Genomic DNA, 15940 nt, shown 5'->3' with positions numbered 1-15940 from the left:
CTGGTAAAGTTTGATAAACACTCATCAGATCAAATTAATTCTAATTGTGATACATGCTCCCAAGGGAGGAGCATGCACTGCTATGAGCTCATATGACCAAAAACCCAACACAATAAGGAAGGTTGGTAAAGGTTCCCTAAGTGTGTAATGTTTAGATTGAGATAAAAATAGGAGTTGACAACATGGAAGTCTTCTTCAATATCAATCCATTTTTATTACAACAAATACATTTAAAACACCTAATATCTTCAGACACGATGATGGGCTTTGGAGACAGAGGAGAGAGCAAAACATACCACATCATTCCCACCTGTCATGGAATGTTTTTCCATAGCAATGTAGGCAGATTTTGATCTTCCATTTCCTCTCAGAATGTTTATCTCCTGACTATCCACATGTCTTATTCTCTCCCTTCTTTCAGGTTTTAACCCAAATGACTTTTTTTTTCTTTTCAGTAAACCTTTTCTAAATACTCCGTTACTTCTTGTCCCCCACCTTCCCTGTATTTACCCACATTTAACATTCAATGTATTTTGTGTGTTTGTCTTCTATACTATCTGTATCTCATTTTAGAATGAAAGACTCACGAGGTGGGTTTTTTTTTCTATTTTCCTCACAGTTATATCTCTAAATTCCCCAACAGGGGTGGATGTCGAGTTGGTACTCAATAAATATTGATTGGATAAATAATTATGAATGCAATGGGCATTATGAAGGAAATTCTAGCAATTAAGTGGTAGAAACAATACAAAAATATCTTTGCATGTAATCTTCATTTTAAGTATTCCTGCCATGATACTATATATTAGAATATCTCTAATACTCACAAAGATATCTACCATAGCAAAACTTCGCCTTATCCTTCCCTGCCCTTCTTCTCCCCATTTTATGGGCAGTTTAAGTGTAAAGGTGGCAGTTTAATTAACAGAACAAATACATAATGAACATTACATCCACAGAGTATAAGTCAAGGCTTAATCGTAGATTCCTATTATCATTCTATCTGTGCATCTTCATAAACACACAGCCAATGAAAAGGAACAGATAGATTGCTTATTCTAGGACCCCTCATATTGATCCCTAGTGAATTATCACCTGTAATTATAAATTACAGCATATTGCCCAAACACTGGTTTCTTGGCAGAAAAATATCTGAATTTTTCATGGCAGAGTCTCCCTGCTTTGCTCTATTGCAACTATACTCTGTGTGCCCTGCAAACTTTAGCCCTGTGCTTCTTTTAGGGAATGCTAGAACTCAGTTTCCAATATGTGTGTGGGAGGAAGGTTTTCCCCTCACACCACCAAGCTGAGTGTCCTACAGTTCAACTCAATTATGATGCTGTCTACCCACGGATAGCCTTACATCCCACAAGTTAAGGGCTCAGTCCTAGAAGACTGCCTCCATCCCACTTCAGATGCCAGCATTAAGCCCAAGTTGTCACCTGTCTATGCTTCAGACTGACTGGCTATAAATCAGAGGTTCCCATGACCTTCTCCTTGAGTTTGATTAATTTGCCAGAGGAGCTCACAGAACCCAGAAAACTCATTTACTCACTAGATTACTGGTTTATTATAAAAGGCTATAACTCAAGGACAGCCAGATGGACAAGGTGTGGGGTATAAAAATGTCAAACTTCCATGTTCTCTCCAAGTGTGCCCATTCTCCCCAAATCCTCATGTGTTCATCAACCCAGAAACTCTCTAAGTCCCATCATTTTGGGTTTTTATGGAAGCTTCATTATATAGGCATGGTTGATTGAACCACTGACCATTGGCAATTAAATGCAATCTTCAGCCTCTTTACCCTCCACAGAGGTTAGGGGGTGGGACTGAAGGTTCAAACTCTAATAACACAGTTGGCTCCACTGGCAGCCAGCCCCCATACTTAGGTGGGGTCCAGAAGTCATTCCATTAACATAACCAAAGACACTATTATAGATCTCAACACTTAGGAAATCCCAAGGGTTTAGAGCTGCGAGCCAGGATATATATGTGTGAGCCAGAATGAGCCAAGATATATATATATCACATTATTGTAACTTATTTTGCCTACTTCTATGGAGTTTTTAATTAAAATAATAAATTTTAAAAATAGGGTTAAAAAACCTACTTTCACTATGTCCATTATTCTCCCAAACAGTTTGGTTACTCTAAGGTTTAGGCGCAATACCATATTATTTGCACCTCCTCAACCCACCCTAGATCTGAGTGAAATGATCCAATAACTGTTTTGCTATTTGTTTTTTTTTCTCTTTAAGCTTTATGTATAATTATATGTGTTTCAAGTGTATTTTCATCAGTGTACTATGGATCATATTATCTTATTCAAACCCCATTCCAAAATAACAAAATACTTTTAGGCAGTTTACAATAGGAAATGTTTGTTATGTTTCTTTTTATTACCCCATGACACAAGTTGATTCCTGATCATTTTCTTCTGACCTTGGTCTTCAGGAATTCCAGAGATAAATTTCACTCAAATGTCCAAAACCGATCTCTTTGCTTCACAACCAAAACATTACAGGAAGACAGAGTTAGGAATAGAGAGAAACAATAGCTTTATTGCTTTGCAAGACAAAGGAGGCTGCCACAGGCTATGACCTTCAAAAACTGCAAGCCTGTCCAGAGGTAGGGGCTAGGGGGTTTTATAGGGAAAGCCAGGATCAAGTGGGCTTCTACCAGAATTATGTTTATGCTGCCAACCTACTTAGTTGTTTTCAGGGTGGTGCTGGTTCCAGAAACTAAAAGCCAAGAAAGGAGTGAGGGAGGTTTGCAGAAGAGAGGGAAAAGATCACTTAGTTTAAAATCCAACCTCATTGAAGATTTTATGGAGTCATTTTGATTTTTGTTCAACTCTACGCTTTTAAGCAGTTTCAAAATACAGTAATATTGCCACATTTGATGTAATTCAGAAATGTTCTCCTGCATGATGTTCAAATCCCCGCTTTATCTTTCTTCACAAGGACGTCTTGCCAAATCACATGTGTTCTGCTCAGCATTTTACATGTATGATGTCATTTAAGTCTCAAAAGAAGAATGTAAGAAAGTTTCTTTTATTAATAAGAACATTTATGCATAAATGTTAATAAGTAAACGTATAAGTAAAACTACTTGTGCATATGTATGTGCATGTGAGTACATGGACATATTTGGGGGGGGTTATACACACACATATTTACACGCACACACATTCCTAATATTGTCAATGATGTCTTATAAGTTTTGGAAGATTTAAATAAAAAATAAATTCATAGGGAATAATTACTTTTCAATTTTGCATGGACTGACCCATTAGTTTGATAATGCATTATTGTCCACCTTTGATTAAGCTATTGTTCATGACGCTAATGTCTAAAAAAGTCTCCTTTAAAAAGTGACTTAAAATATGTCATATTTTCATTTCTAGATGCTTCTGTGTTAGCCGCGTAAATTCAAGTGGGCTTTCCATTTTCCATCCAAGGCAATCCAAGCTTTTTCATTCATAACATCTTTTTGTGCAATTGCACACCACTTCATTTCAAAATATTTACAGTATTAGTAATTTTATCCTTTCCTTTTCTCTCTTTCTCTCTTTTGTTCTCTTCCTGTATTCATATTATTAAAATGCAGTCATCAGCTATCAGACTCATTCTACCATCCTGAACATACAAGCTTCAATCATCCTGGCATTTTCATTTATTCAAATTACATACCCAAGTATAATTGATTCCCAGTCCCCTTCATTTACTCTGAGCTAGAGATTTCTTTAAAACACAGATTTTATGATACATTTCCACCTCCTTGTTACATTTCTTAATACGCCAAGGCCCAGAGATACAATTAAATAATTTGGACAGAACTTGAATAGTCCCCACGTGTAAGACTTACTTGGAGTTCTGTGAAGCATTTTAAGTCAGGAGATTTCCTAAATGCATCTCTCTGCTTTAATTTCAATGGTATTACTAAGAAAGAAAGAGGAAGAATTAATTACTTGTGTTTGCTGTTTCTTTTATATTTAATAATATTCTGTAGAGAGGGAAATGGTGGTGATTATTAGCATTCCTATCAGATGCCTTTAACAGTAATGTCTAAAAAAATAAAAGCCAAGATTGTGACCTTTTTTTTTTTTAAAGATAATATATAATTTAATGTTTCAAAGGCAATGGGATGAGATGAGATGGTTTTAGGAATAAGCAGAGCTGCATCTGAATATCAGTATCACTGCATGATGTTGTTGGACTTCTTGGCAGCCTGTGACTTAATGATGTTTGTGTGTGTTTTGAGGGAAGTGTTATAGTAAACTAAGACCTGGCCCTACAGTTTCTTTTGATTCATCATGCTTCAGTTTCAAAATCCATGCAATATGCCTTCCCCCCGCCTCCCTTAATGTATTTCTCATTGGTCTGTTTTGGCAACAATTCTGGTTTGGGATTTCTGATTTGAGTATCCTTCAAATGCCTGTCTTTTGTTAGCCATCCCTCCTTCTTACACATTTGTCTGCTCACTCATTCTCTTCGATTATCTACAAAGTACCTGTTATAATACATCAATATGCTATATAAGCCTTAGATGTGATCTATATCTGAGATATTCCACATAGATAATATGCTGTCTCATTACAGAAGAGGTACAGAAAAAAAAGAAAAGAAAAGAAAAAGAAAGCTGTCATTTGAACATTATTATCTATGTCCTAGGTTCTGAAGTAGGTATTTTAGATATGTTATCTTATTAATTCCTGAACAAGCCTGTAACTGTCTTTATTCCTTTCATCAAAAAAATACTGAGGTTAGGGGTGGCTCAGTCAATTAAACATTTGACTTTGGCTCAGGTCATGATCTCATGGTCTGTGACTTTGAGCCCCACATCAGGCTCTGTGCTGACACCTCAGAGCCTGGAGCCTACTTTGGATTTTGTGTCTCCCTCTCTCTCTCTCCCACACGCATGCTCTGTCTGTCTGCCTCTCTCAAAAATAAATAAACATTAAAAAATTTTTAAAAAATACCGAGATTACAAGATGAAAAGAGATCTAGGGATTAGATGAACAATAATGTGGATGTATTTAACATTGTTGACCTGTACACTCAAACCTTTTTAAGATGGTAAATTTTATGTTATGTGTATTTTACCACAATTAGATATTAAAAAATAAATACTGGGGCACCTGGGTGGCTTAGTCAGTTATGCATCTGACTCTTGGTTTCAGCCCAGGTCGTGATCCCATGGTTTGTGGGTTCAAGCCCTGTGTCGGGCTCTGCACTGGCAGCATGGAGTATGCTTGGGATTCTCTGTTTCTCTCACTCTCTCTTTACCCCTCCCCTGCTTGAGTTTTCTCAAAAGAAAAAAAAAAACTTAAAACCAACATTTAAATAAGTAAATAGATAAATAAATACTAAGTGAACTATTTAAGTATTTGGCTTGATGTCACCACAAGTAAGTGAAAGATCTTGGATTAAAAATTCAGTTTAATAAAGCTTCTCTTTGCACTGTACTTTATTACTGAATAAGATTATTGTCAAAAGAGGGACATCAGCCACCTGCTTTGGCGGTTCAAATAAGGAACGAAGAATGTGTTTGTAACACTTCCACTGCTGGACTCACTCCTTATACTGGAACGATCTCTGAGGGAGTTCCCTCCATTACATTGTATGTTTCCTGAAGGACAGTACCTTGTCTTAGACATCTTGCTATTTCACACTTTGACATGGTACCTGCAACACCACAGACACTCACCAATCCCATGTGAGCAAGATCTTGAAGGGCCTGATACTAGAAATTGGCCTTGAACGATGCACAGAACTTCATGAGGTGAAGGTGGGGGAAGAAAAGGCAGAAATCCGGTGGAAAGAAGTATTTGAGAAAGCTGTGAATAAAAGGAAGCATGGGGCATGTTAAGAGTACAAATCCATTTCATTTCTTCAAATGGGGAGTGGGACAGGATTAGAATGAGCACCATGGCCTGCATTATTGCAAAAACATTACCTTTCATTTTTATTTATTTTTAAACTTTTATTTCAGAGACAGAGGGAGAGAATGCAGATCAGGAAGTGGGGCAGAGGAAGAGAAAGAGAGATTCCCAAGCAGGCTCCATGCTCAATGCAGAGCCTGATATGGGATCATGATCTGAGCCTAAATCAAGAGTCAGAAGCTCAATCGACTGAGCCACCCAGGTGCCCCCAAAACAATATCTTTTATTAACTGGAGTTATCTGTTACTCAGCATTTACCTATCTCTTCTGAATGGTGATGGCTATGTGTGGATTCTGTGCGATCCCTAAGTGTCTTCTGAATCATCAAAGCAACATTAAATTATTTCTATTATCTAGTCAAAAATTATATTCTATCCTATCCCAATTCTTTAAAAATCATATTTCACACATAATACCGATGGTAGATGTATTAATCGGAATACTTGCTCATTCACAGCACTTCATTCTTCAAAGCTGCTGAATATTAAAACTTTTATTGTGCTCTTTCCATGTCAATCTCTGAGATACTGAACTGGGGCAACAAATTTAGTCGTCTTCCAGCTCTGGGCAATATTATCGTGAATATCCTTCTCTTTATGGTAAGATTTGTTTCCCAGATTTTACATACCAGTCTGTAAATCCAATCTGTATTCATCCATAGCATGTCCATGACCATAATATATGTCATAAATATTAATTATGTATGGATTGTAGAGGTGGCTATATCTTTAATATTTTACTTCAGTGTTTTTAGTTGACAGGCAAAAGTTTAAAACTTTTAAAAAGACATTGTAATCTATTATTAACATGAACACCAGCCACCATTCTCAATATGCATTTCCTTTTGTTCATATTTCAAAGAGTATGCTATATTCCAGCCGTTGTCATTTCTGAGCTTCAAGGGCTTAGAAACTATTGTTCCATTTTTTTTACCTGCATATATCTAACATTTTGTCTTTTATCAGTTATTTTCACACAACCATAGATATGAAAACATTTTTAAAATGGTCAGAGTGATGAGGTTTTGACTTTAATCAATGAGAGAAAGTTAATCCCTATTGGATATAAGAGGCTTATAAGAAAGTTTGAAAATTCAGAGAGAATTGTAATGAAATACTGAAGGAGCTATAATCACCTGATGAAAACTAGGGAGGTCAAAGGAAACATATGAAAAAGTTGCAAAGGCATTGGTCAATATGTTTTAGTTATAGTCTGGTAAGTATCTGCTACTCAATGAATAGCCCTGTATGTAGCCCAGCCCTCCTTCAGTTACAGCGGGCCAAACGACTAGTCCTGACCAATGGATCAAGAACAGAAGAGACATATATCATATTATGGGCTGATGCACAGAAAAGCAAAGTCAATTCCCTACCCTCTGTGTTCTGCTGAGAATCCCAAAGAAGCCAATGTTTCAGATGGTGCCCCACTTGTGACCTGGCAGAGCTTGGTTTTCCCTGAATAACCAAGTGACTTTGTATAGCAGAGCCCTGTACCAATCTGTTTAGACATGGAGTAGCATGGAGCAAGACACATAATGCAATTTTAATGTGTTTAGCCGCAGAATCTTCCCGAGTTTTCCTCTGCATAGCCTAATCTCACCTGAAAAGAACAAAAATTGATACTGGAAGTGGAGGGCCGTAATAAAATCTAAAATCTAAAACATGGGACTGGTGAAAAATTAACTAGCATTGGAGACTGAAAAGATAATGATTCATGTGACACAGTAGTGACACATTTGGTAAAACCTCTGCTTGTAATGGACTGGAAGGCAGACCCCTTCCTCCTTATTCAACAGCACTCACTGCAGAAGAAGTCAAAAAGGAAACAATGCGGATGTGTTGCTATTGCAAGCACTTAGCAAAGTAGTATATAAAAGAGATACGCGGGGTCATGCAGGGGTCATGCAGTAGCGGAAGGTCACAGGGCACCTGGGTGGTTCAGTCTATTAACTGAGCCCATTTTGGCTCAGGTCATGATCTCAAGGTTTGGGAGTTTGAGCCCTGCATCAGGCTCGCTGCTGTCAGCACAAAAAGCCTGCTTCAGATCCTCTGCCCCCCTCTCTCCGCCCCTCCCCTGCTCACTTGCTTGTTGCTTTCTCTCTCTCTCTCTCTTTCAAAAATAAATAAATAAATAAACATTTAAAAAAAGGAAGTGAAAGGTCATAGACATTCTGTACATTCAGGAGACTGAAATAATGGAGAAATCAATTGTTCTGAGGCTTCAAATTATTTTTTAAAAATCCAACTAAAAGGCTTTGTTTTAGGGACAGGATCAGATTCACAGCATAGCGTTCCCATCTAAATGTAAGAACCTCAAAGTGGCTACCCATTGCATTGAGAGAAGCTTGAGGGAGGGAAAGCAAACCTGTATAACAAATCTTTGAACTGTATCTTCAAAAGAACACGGTGTATGCGATTATTGCCACGCTGGACTAACTGAATAAAGCAAACTAGAAGGTACTAAGTTTTGAAAAGAGAGAATTGATAGCTAAGTAAAGCCATTCTCAGGAAAGATAGAAGTGATGCTGAATAGATTTGAAAGGTTTCTGTCCATGAAACAGCACTAGCTAAACATTTTTGTCCTTAAGTCCCATCCTAATTGCCACATTCAGTGACAGCGAAGGGGACACTTCAAATGCCTAATAGCAGGCTATTGATCTAATGCTCATATTATTATGGCTATTAAAGGTCAAGAGCCTCATGGAGGGAGGGCTTCGTCTAATTAGTCAGGAGTGTATGTCATCAATTTGTTACTTGTCGTTTAAATCTCAAACATGCTTTTTTTTCTTTTTTGGAAGACCAATAGTATGGTGGAATAGGAAATGAATGGAAATATGCTTATTACTCATGTTCTTTATGTCAAATACATAGCCATTCAATGACCCTCACGATTGAAGCCATTGCAGATTAAATTCAATCGTTCTTAGCTCATCTTTGCAAACCATCAAGGAGGTAGGACGAGATTGCAACAGCAAGCAAAGCCAAGTCCCTCATGAGATGACAAGCAGGAAACAATGTTCAGGCTTATGCTGAGCTTGATTTAGCCACTGATTTTCATTTTCTCCTTACATAGTTATGCAAAGCGAGCCAAAAGCTGCAAAGGTGTTGATAAACTGATGTTTAGTGGGTTTTTCTAAGTCTTTGCCTTGTTAGAAACTGACATTATCTTCGATGGCTTAAAATGTTAGGGAAGGTTGACAGCTTTTTGATCTCTGAATTATTCCAAAGGGATAGGATTTCCCCTTCCTCTCTCCCCTTCAAAGAAGTCCGGCTTAGCACATTGTCCTTTGCTAGCGCACCTCATATCTTGAAGCTACCAGGGACACAAAAATTGCAATTCCATATAATCATATACTTTTATGACATTCAAAATAGTGCTGACTCGACAAATGTTCTCAACCTACACTGTTCTTTGCACCCTTTGACAGTACTTCCGGACTCTCAATGCTGGCATGTGCCTCCAGAACTCAGTTAAACAGTCAGACCATCAACCTCTCCATCTGACTGTAATAGACACAAAGCACCAGAACTGGAGTTCCTTCCCTGGCTGAGTGAACTCTACAGTTTCCCACTGCAAACAAGCGAGGCCTGGGGCTAACACCAATGCCTAACATCAGCACTAACATGTTCTCTAGTGTCCCTGACATTAGATACCTGTGTAGGGGCATGAAAAAGCATTCCATTCTATGAGAGCCCTTGCACTTGAATATCTAGAAATCCCAGTTTGTCCCCAGATTGTTGAAGTAGGATGTGTCAGCTACTGTGATATGATCTGGCAAACTATCTTTTCATTCAACTGTGGAACTCCTAATTCTATTTTGACAGTCATATAGGAATTATATGTGATAATTAATTATATAGAAATTAGGGACTTCTATTATAGGAATAATAAATAATTTTTAATGTTTGTTGAATTTTTCTTTTATGCTATTACCAGAGGGATCAGCAAGTCCCTTTTCAAGATAAGAAGATTGAGGTTCAGAGAGATTAAGTCATATTTTCAAGGTCGCTTAGCCATAGTGGCAGAGCTGAGAATTAATCCAACTTCACTTTGGCTTAGTGTCTACTTTTATCTGTTAAAATGTGGAGGCTTGGGGATCCTGGCTTGGGGCACCTGGGTGCCTCAGTTAGTTAAGTGTCCGACTTTGACTCAGGTCATGATCTCACAGTTCGTGGGTTCAAGCCCCGTGTCAGGCTCTGTGCTGACAGCTCAGAGCCTGGAGCCTGCTTCAGATTCTGTGTCTCCTGTCTCTGCCCCTCCCCTGCTCATGCTCTATCTCTCTCTCTGTCTTGCAAAAATAAATAAGATGTTAAAAAAATGAAAAAAAAATGTGGAGTCTTGTGTCCTGGGATCCATAGGTGTCAGTGTTAACTTCTAAATCACACAATTTTGTGTATGTGTATATGTGCATTCCCTACCTACTCCCCCTCCCCGGAAAAAACGTTCATCTTTTACATCAGATACTTTAAGGGATACATTAGTTCAAAAATTCCACTGCCCCAATATTTGAAGGAGAACAGTTTCCATCACTATGTCCTCTTCAGTCATTGTATTAACTATTTGCCATTCTTATGGGATTTGTCTGCTATTTGTGCATGTGACTGTCTATTTATCAGCAACCACTGCAAACTCTCATATTCAACAGGAATTCATATTTGCATTCCCCTCTAAATTACTAATGGTAATTCCACAAACACTGTACCAGTTTTTTTTCTCTTTCCTTTCCCTCTGTTTTAATCTATTGCTCTATTAGCTGTGAAGAAAAGAAATTCTGAACACTGATGTACCATTATATATTTCAACATTGAAGTACCTCTTATGAGTACCTAAAGAAATTGTTTATATTTAAAAATGCAACAGTGTTTTTTTTAATGTTTAATATAAAACATTCATGTGATTCAAATATCAAAGTACTAGAAAATCTATACTTCAAGAAGTGTTGTTCTAGCCCTGGTCTCTTTCCACTGTCCTGCCCTTGGTTCCCTACAGACAAGAATAGTATTAGTTACATGTGTTTATTTTCCGTTTTTCTTTGTGCAAATACAGAGAAGTCAAATGTATACTCTTATATTCTTCCCTTCCTTATACAAAAGTAGAAAATTATGCAATTTCATTTTAAACTATTCTCAGTAGTGTTATTGCTAGGTTTGCTTTATTTGCATTTCTATTACCCAGTATCCTTCTTGAATTTCTAAGACACATTTTATCTTAAATTTGTCCTGTCTTTGATAGAGCCTAAAGATTATTTAAGAGATGTGAATTCTTAAAACAAACAAATACCTACTTTTTACTTAAATTTTGTTTTGCTGGCTCTTTTTGCCTGTTGATTGATTTCTAAATCTTAGGATCAATAAAAAGCTGCAGTCAATTAAATATATTAGTAGCATCCTTCACAAATTGATTCAAAGTATGAAAGAAACAAATTAAAAAGATAATATTATAGCTACAAAACTTCATTAGGGATGGCAGAATGAAAATTTTAATATGCACCTTCCCCTCTATATGTGAAATAATGATATAATAACCTTTAGAAATCCTCAGATCCTGAAATGAGTTAATTCGTATTCAGAACCTGTAAAAGAAAAATATTGTGTACAATATCTACCAAATTATTTGAAATGTTGATTAATGTTGCCAAGAACCACTGTTCCCTGAAACACAATTTGGGTAAGACTGTCTCAGGATAACTGGCAGTAAGAGGGATTATTTTGAGTTCATCAATTCTACTCAATATTTCAAGCTTTGTAGAGCAAGCTCTAGCATCATTACCTGTCAACTTCAGCTGTCGGTGGAGTACCTGGGTAGAAACAATCCCAGGAGAATTTCAAGCCGATACATTTTCCTGGAAAATCTATACTTTCAATATATCCGATGTATTACACTAATCAGATATAATTACAAATAGATTAAATCTATTATTAATGGATTGCAATTTAGTTTGGATTCTGCATAATCTCCTTACTACCCAGGATACTGTCATAGAAAAAATGACATCAAGGTGAAAAATAAATCCATTGATTGGCAGTTTATTGTCAAGTACGTTTGGTATAACCTCAGCAGTTGAACATTAAGAGGAGTTTCTTAACACACCTGCAATTAAGAATTACTTGGTGATGAACCAAGTCCATTTACTGTGTTCTGAATAAGGAAGCCACCTTGGAAGATAGAAATGTCAGAACTAGAAATAAGCATCGTGAATTGTAAAGGATTTTTGTCTTTGTGTAATATGTCAAGGGATTAATTTTATATATAAAGCCCTTTCCCCTAGAAATTGATCTTTGAAAATATAGTAAATCCCTGTTGAGTCTTAGAAAATATGACATTTCCAAGTATAGATTTCAAATGAGTCATTCATGTTTAAAAATGCCTCTGTAGTCAAAGATGAGATAGATTCCAAATAAGTAAAAATAAGGTCAGTGCAAAATACTGGTTTAAGAAAAATTCTGTTCTAATAAGTGAAGTGTCATTTCTTTGGCCCCCTCTAGAAATATACTACATTTAATCCCCTTTGACCTCAGTGTAGTATTTTTATTTTATTTTATTTTATTTTATTTTATTTTATTTTATTAAGTTTATTTATTTTGAGAGAGAAAAAGAGAGAGTGGGGGAGGAGCAGAAAGAGAGGGAGAGACAGAACCACAAGCAGGCTCCGTACTGTCAGCACAGAGCCTGATGCAGGGCTAGAACTCAAGAACCATAAGATCCCAACCTGTGCCAAAGTGAGACGTTTAACTGAGTGAGACACCCAGGCACCCCACTCCCCAGTGTAGTATTTAAAGATGACTTTTCTCTCTTGGAAAATGACTGTAAGTGTTTTGTTTATGCCATTTACTGCCTGGAATACAGCTTTCTCATCTTATCCCAATGATGAGAATGTTTCAAGTTTCCCTTCATTGCCACCTCTCCATAAAGAGCCTTTCTTAAGGTCTTCCAATTGGGGTATTTTTAGTTCTTCCAAACTATCAGAGAACTGTGTGCTTATCTCTTAGAACTCTTGATACATTCAAATATATATTTACCTCTCTTTCTATCTTAGACTCTAAACTCCTTAAGGACAAGTACAGTTCTGCATTTAGAAAAATAATTTATGCTAATTAAGAGCTCACAAAATGGCTAGTGAATGAGTTGATGTGAATATAGTTCAACACTGGCCAACGCTGGTGCTGTAAAGAGAGGGAGGGTGCCTTACATTGGTGCCATTGATGCACACTGGTATACTCTTTAATAAACTTTAATTTTCTCAAATGACTGACTTTTGATATTTAGTAAATATGTTTAAGTTTAATATCTATGAAATCACAGGATTGATGAGTATGCTGAGACATTTTAAAATACATGAAAAACTTTAAAATGAAACCCAAATAGTTGGTCGGCATACCACGTCAAGTTTCCTAATGTGTTACTAATGCTTTGTGAACTACACTTAAAGAAAATACAACCTACTGGACAACCTTTCGTTGTTGAAATTTATTTTGGGTGACAAAATATAAGGTAATCATCATGGTGTCCTTGAGTGCACATCATATGGCCAGCACATTCTTGCTGAGGTCGAGGACAGAATTAGGAGCACAAAACATAGAGATTCATATATTTCAGTGATCATTTACAGACTGAGATCTATAAGTAAAATACCATAGTCCCAAATCTGTGCCTGAAAAAAAAAATAAAAGAATAGATTTAACAAAGTTTTGTCTCATAGATTTGTGCTGGGTAAAGTTTTCTGAAATATAAGATGATTCAAATATACGTTCTTACCTGCTAGACCATTCTCCATCCCCCCTAGCGTGGAGCATCGTGGGCATTATCTTCCCAAAATCTATTTTCCATGGACATCTGATATGGGTTGTGTATATTTTTATTTCCCCCTTTTAAAGTATAAGTTTATTTTTATTATAATCACTGTGACTATGTAGAGTCATGAAATGAGAACACTGGCATCAAAACGGGGGAAGAAAATGCTTCTGATAAACTTTCATTATTGTCCCTCATATATTAAAATGGGAAAGTTTCGTGGCTATGTATGAATTGCTTTAACCTCGTCTTTATGCAGAGATGATTTTGAAAATGTTAGTGATCTCATAATGAGATACCTCACAGTGGAAAAGAATACTCTCTTTATTGGATTGGAGGCAAAGCTAAAAAAGTAATAGCCTCATTACTTTTGCACTAAGCATCCCCAGATTAAGTGAACCTTGCATCCAGCAGTTGAATCAATGTTTAGTGCAACTGCAGAGTGAGACACATTGCTCGTGTTCGTGCCGTTTCAAAAGTGGACATATTTTTCATGTCTGCTATTTTGATATAAGACTCAATTCTAATAGTATTTCAACAAAAATATGTTTTGGGGGAATTAGTTTCCTAGTTGATAAGATTCAGACAATGATTGATGCTTGATACTTCTAATCCATTCATAGTTCAGTACTTCGATTGCCTTGGAAGTAAAACTAAGACCCAAGGAGAAATATTCTATTCCTTTGAAGCATGGCTTGGGCCTATAACAGCAAAATTTAAATCAGTGGCGACATAGCTTCGATGTCACAACAACTGGAGCTGTGGTTATCATATTTCACCTCCTATATAAAACTCTGATTTCAGAGCCCAATCTTAATTTTTGTTATTACTATGCATTAATGACTATGTAGATCATTGAAATACATGTCCTTTGGTTCTTCACATGGTTTTGTGAAGTATGACAAATTAGATGTAAAACTGATTCCTACTTAGAATAAAAATCATTATTCTACTTCAGTGTCATCATCCTTGTTGCCTTACCCTTCTTGGATAGTTGGAATTGAGCATAACTAATCATTCAGGTCAAAAACATAACAAGAACATCCTCAGTTTTAATTTTTCTTAATTATGAAGATGGTTGTATTTTAGGTGGGGTGGTTTGGGAAGGTATCTCTAAAGACTAATATTTGAACAGTGTTCTGAATAAAGGGAGGAGACAAGTTAATATCTAAGAAAGAATATCCTCAAGAAAAAGAATGGCAAGTCAAAGGCTATGAGTCAGGTTAGAGCTTGTTATGTGCATGAACAGCAAAGGCTCTGAAGAGCACAGTGAGCTTAGGGAGAGGATTTGAAGGTAAGATTGGCAGTTATGGTGAGGTATTTACATTTTACAGCAATATGATTGTAAACACTTGGAGTGTTTGAGTAAGAAAATGGAAAGATATGAAGGACATTCTAAGATTTTTCTGACTGCTGGGTGGAGAATAGAATACAGAGAACAAGTAATAAAACAGGGATAGGAGTAAACTATCTACTTCAATAGGTAAGGAATGATGGCAATTTTTACTAGTTGAAGGCCATATGGGTGTGAATAAATGGTCACATTTGGGAAATTTTCGAGCTAAGGCTTAAAACAAATGCTAGAGGTTTAAATGTGGGTTCTGAGGGAAGAATCTGGCCTGGACAACTGGATTGGGGGTGGTGCTGTTTCCTAGCAGCACCTAGGGCTAGACCGGTGGGGAGCAGTTTAGGGGATGGGGTCAGCAGGAATTGACATGCGGTCTAGAGATCTGGGTTGCTAATGTATATACCTAAGAATCATCAGTGAATATATGGCGAGAAAGGATAAAATAATCTAAAGAATAAATTCGGACAGGGAAAAGGAGAGGTCTCAGGATGGCATCTTATGGGAATGCAGCATTCAAAGGTCAAGGAAGATCTGAGGAGGAACAGGCCCTGAAGTGAGAGGAAAACCAGGAGATTCCATTGCCCCAGAACACAAGTGATGAAACAATTTCAAGAAAGATCAAATGTGGGTAAGAAATTGTGTATGAAGGACATTGTGGAATGCCCATTGAACTTAGCACTGTAGGGAATGTTGATGTCGACAAGGGAAGTTTAGGTGGAGAGACATGGGAGGCAGCGTGGTTGGCACAGATTTAATAGGAAAGAGAGGTAAGAGAATGGAGACAGTGAATCTATGGAAGTCTTTCCTTTATTACAAAAAGGAGCAGAGGAGAGAAACAGTAGTTAAAGGGAGGTAAG

The 15940-nt window shown here is 36.9% G+C and overlaps 1 long non-coding RNA gene across 4 annotated transcripts in view; it reads right to left on the bottom strand.

Moving 5' to 3' along the window:
* Positions 1-2541: 2541 nt before the first annotated feature.
* The window catches only part of LOC128774254 (uncharacterized), a 179508-nt gene continuing 166109 nt past the window's right edge, over positions 2542-15940 (bottom strand). For all 4 annotated transcript variants that reach the window (XR_008418790.1, XR_008418788.1, XR_008418789.1 and 1 more), the window contains 3 exons: positions 5710-5839; positions 3868-3941; positions 2542-3024 (listed from right to left, as the gene is read on the bottom strand). This is a non-coding gene — a long non-coding RNA (uncharacterized LOC128774254). The remainder of the gene's footprint in view (positions 3025-3867; positions 3942-5709; positions 5840-15940) is intronic.

This window comes from Panthera pardus, unplaced genomic scaffold (assembly GCF_024362965.1).
Source record: "Panthera pardus isolate Hobbes unplaced genomic scaffold, ASM2436296v1 HiC_scaffold_3, whole genome shotgun sequence".
Classification (NCBI taxonomy): Eukaryota; Metazoa; Chordata; class Mammalia; order Carnivora; family Felidae; genus Panthera; species Panthera pardus.
Note: the sequence above shows the minus strand (reverse complement) of the source record. Positions and strands in the feature narration are given on the sequence as shown.